Genomic DNA, 10,389 nt, shown 5'->3' on the forward strand with positions numbered 1-10,389 from the left:
TTATTATATCATTAAACTGATGCAGTGGTGTTTATTTTGGAATTCAACAATACGAACAATATTAACCTTGGTTAAATTCGTACTGCCGCTTTTACGTTTGTTAAATAACAAAATAACACTCTCTGAATATTATTTTAATTAAAATATAGTATCATGTAATAGTTCGTATACATTTGTATCCGGTACAGCAATTTCCGATTCGACTCTAATATAACACCATAATTTTTATCATAAGCTGTTACCATTCGAAAAATTTTATATATAATATAAAAAATAAAGGAATACATAAATCACATTAAAAAAGGTAACTTTGATAGCACCAGAATAATGTTTGTCAAATTCCTTATTTAGTAGTTTCCTAACAGTGCCGTATTTACAAGGTGGTGATATAGGGGATAGATCCCCCCTTGACCTTTGTTTTTTTATTTTTTGGAAAGCTATAAGTTTTCTTATTTTCAGTATTTCTCAATATGATATAACTTTGAAGTATGTGAATAAGTCTGTTTTCTAATTGTTCTAGCCGGCAATGTACCGTAATGTTAGCGGCATCTGCGACTATCGGACAACAATCAATACAATATCAATACAATATATGTGGTCGGTTAAAATTACTACGAAGACCGTAGATTTACAATTCAAAAGTCAGTAATTAGTAGGTACTGAGCATATATAATTTTTAGAAAATATTATAGGAGGGACCCCTTTGTGCCTATGGGGTGTGGGTTTTTTTTTAGTGTCTAAAAAACTTATATTCGCCTCTGGGTTACATGATTTAGATATTTGTGATAAAGAGTTTTATCCAAATATTTATAAACTATTGAAAATATTATGTACTTTGTGTCTTTGCCTGAACGATGTTTTTAAGTTTGAAGAGGTTTAAGTCTTACCTAATAAATAGTATGACAGAATTCTGTAGTAAATATTTTATCAATTTTCCTATTTAATATTGAAATATAATTATAAATTAATAATTATTATATACTTTGTTTATTAGAACCGACTGAATGTGTGGGCTTTATTGGCATGTCACCGGTCAATACAATAATCATGCCTGAATAAATATCGATGAACTGAGCTTCCAAAAAAAAATAGAAAACTCGGTTTATATAAACGCTATTAGGTACTATACAATTTGTTTTAATTCTTATTTCGCTTTGATCCACGCTAACCTCAATAGGTAACAAGTTAGGGGATTTTAAAAATGTATAGTATGTACATATTTATGGGTGTAATGTGTATTACTATATATTCATGGGTGTATTATTATATATTTCGTCCCCCTCCAAGCAAAGTTCCTAAACATGCCACTGTTTCTTAATTGAATAAACATTTTTCAATATGAGAATCATACGTAATTAATATTTAAATCAACATTTGGACTATTTAGTTATTTATCATATCAATCATTTAGAGTAGGTATATCGCATTTTTATAGGATTATAGGAAATGTATGTAAATTATCAATTCGTTTTTAATGGTATAACAGGCAACGCGCTAACAAATAATTTATAAGTATAGGTTAATTTGACGGGGATGGAAGAAAATAATGTTTGTCAAATTCATATCTAGCAGTTTGATTATCAATACAACCTTGTCAATATGAGTATCAGAGATCACTTTCAAGTCATTCCATTATGGTACTGTATTTAAGTATAAATATTTATTATACAATAAAATTATATGTATATGTACCTAAGTACCTAAAGTTATTTTTTGTGATAAATTCAGAATTAACAGAAATGTCATAATGCAATTTCGCAACTAGTATAATATACGGTCTCGTTGCTATTGGCTATTAAAACCAGTTTTATTTATGTGCGATTTCGGCAGCCGTATATTATAACATGACATTAAATGGGTGTCGCCTTACCTTATTAACATCAAACGGACACCTCTATTTAATATTAAATTTAAATAATTATTATTCATATCAACATTCAAAATACATATTAAGTATTTGGTACTTTGTAGAGTGTTGACAGTTTTAATGAAATAATAACTGCGTCCTTAGCATTTAGCATAATAGGTAGGTACTATTGTTGACGATGGCACACGTTGTCACAAATTACCGGAATTTATATATGATTATGAGTCATTGCTGCTTTACTCATGGGTCAAAGTAACTTTGGCCTAAAATTCCTTCAATAGAATACCTATCACAAACATAATACAATAATATCAAAATCACTTTTTAATTTTCTTCATCAAAAAACTATTATTGTTATTCGAACAAATTATTTTATATCAACTGATATCCCTCTATTTGAAAAACGTGAGTATACACATAAATAATTAGGTACGTATATAATAATTATTATTTTATGTCGGTCATAAATAAAGCTATATGCGTTCGGGTAATGCGTACCCAATATTATAATTTTAATATTAAATAAATAGCATTTGGATATATTCAGAACGCAGATGTCGTCGGTAAATAGGTACCAATATTGGTTATATATATGTAATCTAAAATGTGTTAGTGATTAGTAAAGCTTTGTTAAAAATTATTGGACTTTGATGGGTGTTGTTTTACGATCTATGAACTATGAAGTGTATAGAGATAGACTATAATATTATAACGTTTGAAATGTTTGAATTGTACAATTCATTATTGACCTTTTGTCTTTATAGATTATAACACGCGTTTCCGTTAGAGTATTATTAATTGTCTTATTAAAAATATATTTCAGTTATTAATTCTAATAACAATACATACCTACTGTGTATAGGATTATATAGATAAAATATTATTCATTTCTTCGTTATCAATTCATTAAATTATTCAGTGCCGACATGACGGGGGGAGAGGTAAAACAAGGCCTAGTGTTTTTATTAGGACCTCGCGGCCAGGGGTCGAGCCAGGTTTGGCCAGAATTGATAATAATTATCACTTATGTTTCGTTGAATTCCCAATATTTTATGATTTTCGTTGCCGTGCTTGTACAATATTATATTGTGGTATTTTTTTCACACTCATATTTCACTTCTATATTGGTATTACAGTAGAACTTCCATATAAAAGCCACCGACGGGACTGTATAAAATGACCGCTATTTAGAGGTGCACGTCCTACAGAGGTATAATAACACTAGGATACACTCGATGGGACCAAAAAAATTGACTGTTACATAGAGGTGACCGTCCTATAGAGGTGACCGTTAACGGAAGTTTTACTGTATTAAGTAAATAGGTATAATGTAAATTATTGGTATTGGTTATTCATTTTTCTTTTATTACTGATAAGTAATAAATATCGAATAGAAATCACATTTATTGTATATTTGTAGTATGCCAGTGTACCTTTACTAAAAATGAATAATAATGTGAAATTATTCAGTAAATGTTCATGGATGCATTTTTTTTGGTGAGTGTTAAAATTAATTGTTCAGTCGATGTTCTATAAATCAAAAACTAAGTACCTACGTCGACACGTCTACTGTGTAAATACTCTTATATTAGGGGTATAGTAAGTTCCTACACGATAGCGGAAAGTTAACAATTACATTCGTAACTTCCTACACGAGCATATTATGTTATAAGTTCCTACATGGTAAAAACCGCGGGTACGTATGTTAGTACCTATACGGCGGAAAAGGTTAAATATGTATACAGTATGTACCACAAGTCCCGTATGTACTCCGTGGAAAATAAATATATTTAAATACAATAATATATATTATATAGAAATTCTGATTGAATAGCATATCATATTCGATTTCTTTTAAAAGTTCATAAATTATCAACATTTTTGGTGTTGGACAAATAAGTTTTTAAATTTCCGAGATAGCTATTTTGTTGATCGTATTTTTAGAGTAATTAAAAAAAAAACATTTAAATTAATGAAAAACCCCCAAGTTAGATCTAATTATTATTTTGAATTTCTAATTTCGGCTCAGTGAATATGTAAATAACCGCGTAGAAGTGAAAATCTCGATGGACCGATTCATTTTTTGCATTTACAGCGATTTGTATTATAACATAATAATAGAGTATAGTAATGACGGACTACACGACGTCGTGACAATATTATAATCATTCGATTTCGAATAGGTCCCCTTATGATTAGAGAATGAAATATTATCTAGATTACATATATCTACTGTTTGCAATAATTATAGTGTTCGTGCAAATGTGATCACTTTGTCGTTGAAATTACGGATAGGTTCGTATTATCGGCAGCCGTCATAGCTTATATTGTGTACCTACGCAGTACAATTAGGGGTAATTGTAAAATCAGCCCGAGGAAAAAAATTGTTTAAAGGTCTATTGTAAACTCGGCCCGTTTTTTTACAGGTAAAAATTATTTAGGTGTAAGCTTGGCCTGGGGTTTTTACAGGTAAAAATGCTTGACGTATAAAATCGACCCGAATAAAATGTATGTATAATATTTTTGAGTACCATTTAGCATTAACCAGAGAACACCATCATCCACCAAAAATTATTTTCATATTTTTATTCATAGTATGAAGTTCGTTACATAAATGTAAGTAATATGTATCCATGAAAAAATTTAAGAGTATATATAAAAGCGTAAAAATATAAGTAATAACACTATATTGTATTAAATAATAATGTAAGGTTATAATATAAATCTATTTTTTACCGATACATAACATTTGTTAACAACAAATTGTTTCCATAATATATAGAATATAGATACGTTATTTAGTATTTGCAGATCAAATTATATCGTGCTTAATATATTTTATTGATTCAATCGACCTATTTTATTACCTAAAATGTCCGGGCCGAGCTTACAACAAAATCGGTAACCGCGCGCCCCGTTTACATATTTTGTCCACAATTAAATACGTATTTTATCTCGTAAATGCTAATTAGTGGTGTTAAACGAATAAAATGTGTAAGAATAGTTTTTTAGTGTTATTGTTGCGTATAAATACCATTCGACATTTATGTCTGTAGTAATTAATTCACTTATCCCATTTGAATCCGGCAGGGTTTAAAATAATTACGAAACAATTATAAGTCGTTTAAAATCAAAAAAAAAACAGTCCCTTTACAATTTTTTCCTGGTCAAATAAATAATGTAGGTACCTATCGCTGACCGAACTTAGATAATAATATATATTAATATATATAAATTGAATGACGTACGCGCATTACATGCGTTTAACCGTCTTCGACATCTTGATTTTTAGATAAGTATCCAAAAAATACATAATGAATAATATTTTTTTACGTTCAATAAAATGTATAATATTATAATATTATATAACAACAACCAACATTCGGAAAATATCATTTTAGGAGTGTGGGAGAGTAGTTGGGGGGAGATGTACTAGAGAGGCAATAATGGGTGTGGCCGTGCTACACATGCTTAGCCAACCACAACAGTTTTAACATATATATTAGTATATCCAAGGAGGGGGACAGAAGACTATAAAAGTCAGTCTCCGGAACAGCGGAACGCATTTTGGACAGTTCGATGTGCCACTTCTAACTTCTTGCTGCGACGAATGACGATGGAAACGATCTCCACACGCAATGAACACTGAATGTTTAAAACTCGAATGTCTATCTGAGGTACGTATCGTTTTTATCGTATAAATAAATTGTTTTTTTTTTTAGTCCTATTATAAGTTTATAAAACACTAAAAAAATTTTCAGATGATTTTCAAGACGCGGCTCGTAGATGTGAATGCAGGTTGCGGTTGACTGCACTTCTGGCTTGTCTTGCTGCGACGAATGACGAAGAAAACAGTTTTCACGTTCAATGGATTGAGCGTTTACAACTCGAATGTCCATCGAATAGGTACGCATGTATTATAATATTATAAATTATAATTTTTAGCATGGCTTGAAACCGTAAATTTTTTTTCCTATTTGATTTCGTATTTTCGGATATCGGTATTTATTTTTTCTGATTTCGTTTTTGATTTTGAATTTTTCCGACTTCGATTTCGGTTTTGATGACCGGTATTAGATTTTTCCAACTTGCTTTTCGGTTTCGGTAATGTTTTCGGCTTTTAATGGTTTTAACCGGTATTCAAAATTGGCTTCAAATATCGGTTTCAAGTCCTGATTTTTAAGTAGGTATACAGTGAAACCTCGATAACTCGAATCGGTTGGGGGCGAAAAAAATTCGAGTTATCAAAAATTCAAGTTATAGAAAAAATTGTGTGTCCTTATTGAAATGCAGGGGCGAAAATATTCCTTCGAGTTATCGAAAATTTCACTTATGGACGTTTGAGTTATATCGAGATTTCACTGTATTTAAACGTGTCGCATTGTTTCAATATTGTATAGTTTAGTTTTTATATTTTTAGTCGTTTTATAAGTTTAAATTGATGAGGAACTTATCTATAATTTTAACAAATTTAAATTTAGATATCCAAATGTTTAAATATATAATTTTCCGAAAGTAAAATTATAAATATTTTAAATTAAATATAAAAATACAGGAAAAGTTCCTGAAATATATCCTAAAATTTCTTAAAAAAAATTGAGTAAAAATAATTTTACGTTTTTATAATTTAATTATCAATAAGTTGGGATGGTTGGTAAACTGCTACAATATTGACCCATGACTAATTCAGTAATACCCATCGTTTAAGTCTTCTACTCTATATTTAAGGTAATCGGAAAAAAAAATTACCGGAAATAAAATCTAAAATCACCAAAGCAAATACTTATACATAATTGTACATCATAAAATACTCGCTTTAAAATTAAAATATAATATAGAGCCTTTTATATTGCCTAGATAATAATCATAACTTTTAATTTTATATGAAGTGGCGTATATAGGAATATTTTTTGGGGTGGGCTATACAATATGATTGACTATTAAATGATATTTTAATTTTAAAATTTGTAACTTATATAGTCGTCAAAATTACCTTCCACTAAATATAAATACTTGCGGTGTTATTACTTTTTTTGTCTGGATAATGTTATTAGTTATTATTTTAAATTATATAAAATTGATAAATGTAGTAGGTATATTACATATTAAAACTTAAGTTACGATTAATTTTAAAAATATCAACTCATTTATAATACAATATAATTTAATTTCATTATAATTTTTGTCAAATTGAGATTCAATTTCCTCTACTTTTAATTTTATTACCAAAGAGTATACCTATCAGTTTATAGATGAATAAATATTTATATAGCAAGATCATATAATATGATATGTACCTATTTATCAATATCATTATAATATAATAATTATCATTCAAATTTTATATATTTTTCTTATTATTAATTATTATTTTTGATAGCAGATGTATGGTTAGGTATATAGCTTTGGGGATTTTTTTCCGGGGTTTTTTTTTCTAGATTCATATTTAAATAGAATAGGTAGTTACAAGAATAAAATTGGTTTCTATATTATATTAAAATGCATAGGTTCGTATAAAATATATTATAAATTATATATACGTACCAGCTACCTATAATTGTAATATATATAAAAACAAAAAATTGGTACCCGTCGTTGTTCCCGAATTGAAATTCGATCCATAATAGTTTTCCCGAATGGAATTTTATCCGAAAATCCTAAACGTTTTTTTCCTGACGATTATCGCTACGAAATAAAAAATTTAAAAATGTTGTTATTTTGAAGAGCTTTTTCCATATATTATAATATTTTATACCTATAACTAAAATAAAGCTATTGCTATCCATTACAATAATTTTTTTACGTCCAATAAAGATAGTACATATTTACGAAAAAGTACTGATATCTTCCATTTAGCTCACTGTAGATACGTCTTACAACGACACGTGCCTATACATCTAAAATTTATTTACGGTGGTTTTTTTACGTGCTGACTAAATAACTAATCAAAAAGGTTTAGGGTTTACGGACTTTCGGAAAAATACCGTTCGAGAATTTCGATCCGTGAAAAAAGCTAGGTTTCAGGTTTTCGGATATTTTTGGTTAAAATGCCATTCTGGAAAAAGTTCATTCGGGAAAAATACCGATAATCTAAAAAATTAATTATATAAATAATAATTTATGGTCCAATTAAAAAAGAAAATTTCTGCTTTTAAATTACATTACATAAATTATTTAAATTATTATTAAATTATCTTTATATTTATATTTAGAAATGGATATATAGAATTTATATTATATATATTTATATATCTACTTTAAAATTACTTTTAAAATCATAATTAATATATAACAAATAACAATATATTGAGTGTCGGCCTATATAGCTATATTTGGCCGCTTTAAAGTCACGCGTTCAAGCCCCCCGTCGTTTTGTACATTTTCTGCAGTGTTAGAATGTTTTTTTTTTATTTTTGAGACTGCTTTATATTTTTAGAGAATATTTTGATGTGAATATTATTAATACATACAATTATTATTAACTTAATCAAAGGCGTTATAGCGTGATTCATTTATGTAGGTGTACCTTCAATACCCATATAACGTTTTATACATATAAAATCCAAATACCACTGACTCACTCATCGCTGTAACTCAAAAACTACACAACGTACGAACATGAAATTTGGAATAGAGGTTCTTCTCGTATTTTCACCGTGCAATGAGATAGGATTTCCAAAAATATCGCGTTTTAGTGGAGTAATTAACAATTAGGTATAATTATTCACCGCCAATACGTATTTTGCTGCACGGCACGGGCACACGACGGCCCGTGGGGTTTCAGCTACCTGTAACCTATCCTTTTTGTCCGAAGATTATCGATAAAAATAATCTCATGCATCACGCGTACATCAATACTCAAATTATATTTTTTTTATTATTATTTTATTAAAATTATATTTTAAACGATAAAATGCACACCGATAACATAAACCAATACACATACAAATTCTATTTATTAGTTATCTCTCCATTGCCTTTCTACGATGCCTATACTCCGTTTCACGAGAGATGGTACACGTTTTTTCGTCTGTCGATGCGCATCTCCCACCAATTTCGCCCGTTCGTTCACGATCGTAAAATGTTCCGGCTGCGGTCGGCAACGACTCGTTCGCATACGTAGCCGTCGGGCAGTAAAAAGTGGGGGAAATTTGGCCTCCGCGCTGTTGACGGCGGCAGTCGGATGCGCGACTCGTGTACCTTCTCTCGTGAAACGGAGTATATACACTATAGGTACACCCGGCGTATATAATATAGCGTAAATTAAAAATGTTCTCAACTCACTTAAAAATTGAATTATAGTAAAAAACCAACATAAAAACACAGATAATGTTCTTGCCATCATGTTTCATTATAGATCAATTCGTTCAAATTTTTAAACTAACGGAACTAAACGTGTTCTGCCGAGCGCACATTTTCTATATTACTCATTTGTAAGACTGAGACAACAAATATATCAGAGCGTAGCGTCCTATAGCCCGTCACACCCGCGGTCGGTTCCATTTTTCTCCAAAAACGAGATACCGTTTTCCTCCACTGTCCATTTTCCTCCACAGAAAAAAGGTTGATTTCCATTTTCCTCCAAATTTTTTTAGACTATAATTTTGTCTATTTTCCTGCAATATTTTAGACAGTGTTGTAGTATTACGTTCCGTATTATAAAGATAGAGTGAGGCTAGAATCCAAGGCTTGCAATCGAAATACTAACGTTATAGGTATTTGACGAAAAAACGATTGAAATTTGTAAACATAATTATAACGGAAAACGATAATCAAAAATAATTTAATACCCCAAAACAAAACATAACTATTAACAAAATATATTATATATATCATTAAACAAATCATAACGCAAAACGTAATTTACAAAATATCATTAAACGAAAGACTTGTGTATCGTTTTATAGTTATGAATAACAATAAACGCAAAACTTTGATAACGTTTTAATTCTGTATAACGATAAACGCAAAAATTGCGTAACGCTTTAATTGCATATAACATAAAACAGAATTTTTTTCAAATGCAAGCCCTGCTAGGATCACATTTTGGGTTGATACATTCTGGTATCGGCTATATCTATATCAGCTGTCGATGAAGTCTAATAAAGAATATTTTTTATTTTTTTGATAAACATAAATTAACTATTTTATTATTTTCTTTATTATTTATTGGAGGAAAATGGCTACAGCCACGCCCGCATGTGTTGTCTCGATCTTAAACACGTACGGTACCTATAGACAAAACGTGTTTACACAGTCTGGGTAGAACTCTCGCAATTTTGGTTCCAGAGTAAAAATACCTATTATAAAATTGAATTGTGACAATATATCTGAAGGAAAGTCGTTGCATTTTTTCCATTATACCCGATAGAACGTTCATTCATTTAAACAATATGTTTAGAAATAACAAAAATGTCAACATTTTAAATACCTTTAACTTAAAAAAAAAACTCAACGTCTTGCCCTCCAAAATATTGTCATATTTAAATTTTCTAATATGTCTTTGTATTCTAACACCAAAA

This window comes from Acyrthosiphon pisum, chromosome A3, assembly GCF_005508785.2.
Source record: "Acyrthosiphon pisum isolate AL4f chromosome A3, pea_aphid_22Mar2018_4r6ur, whole genome shotgun sequence".
In the NCBI taxonomy this organism is placed as follows: Eukaryota; Metazoa; Arthropoda; class Insecta; order Hemiptera; family Aphididae; genus Acyrthosiphon; species Acyrthosiphon pisum.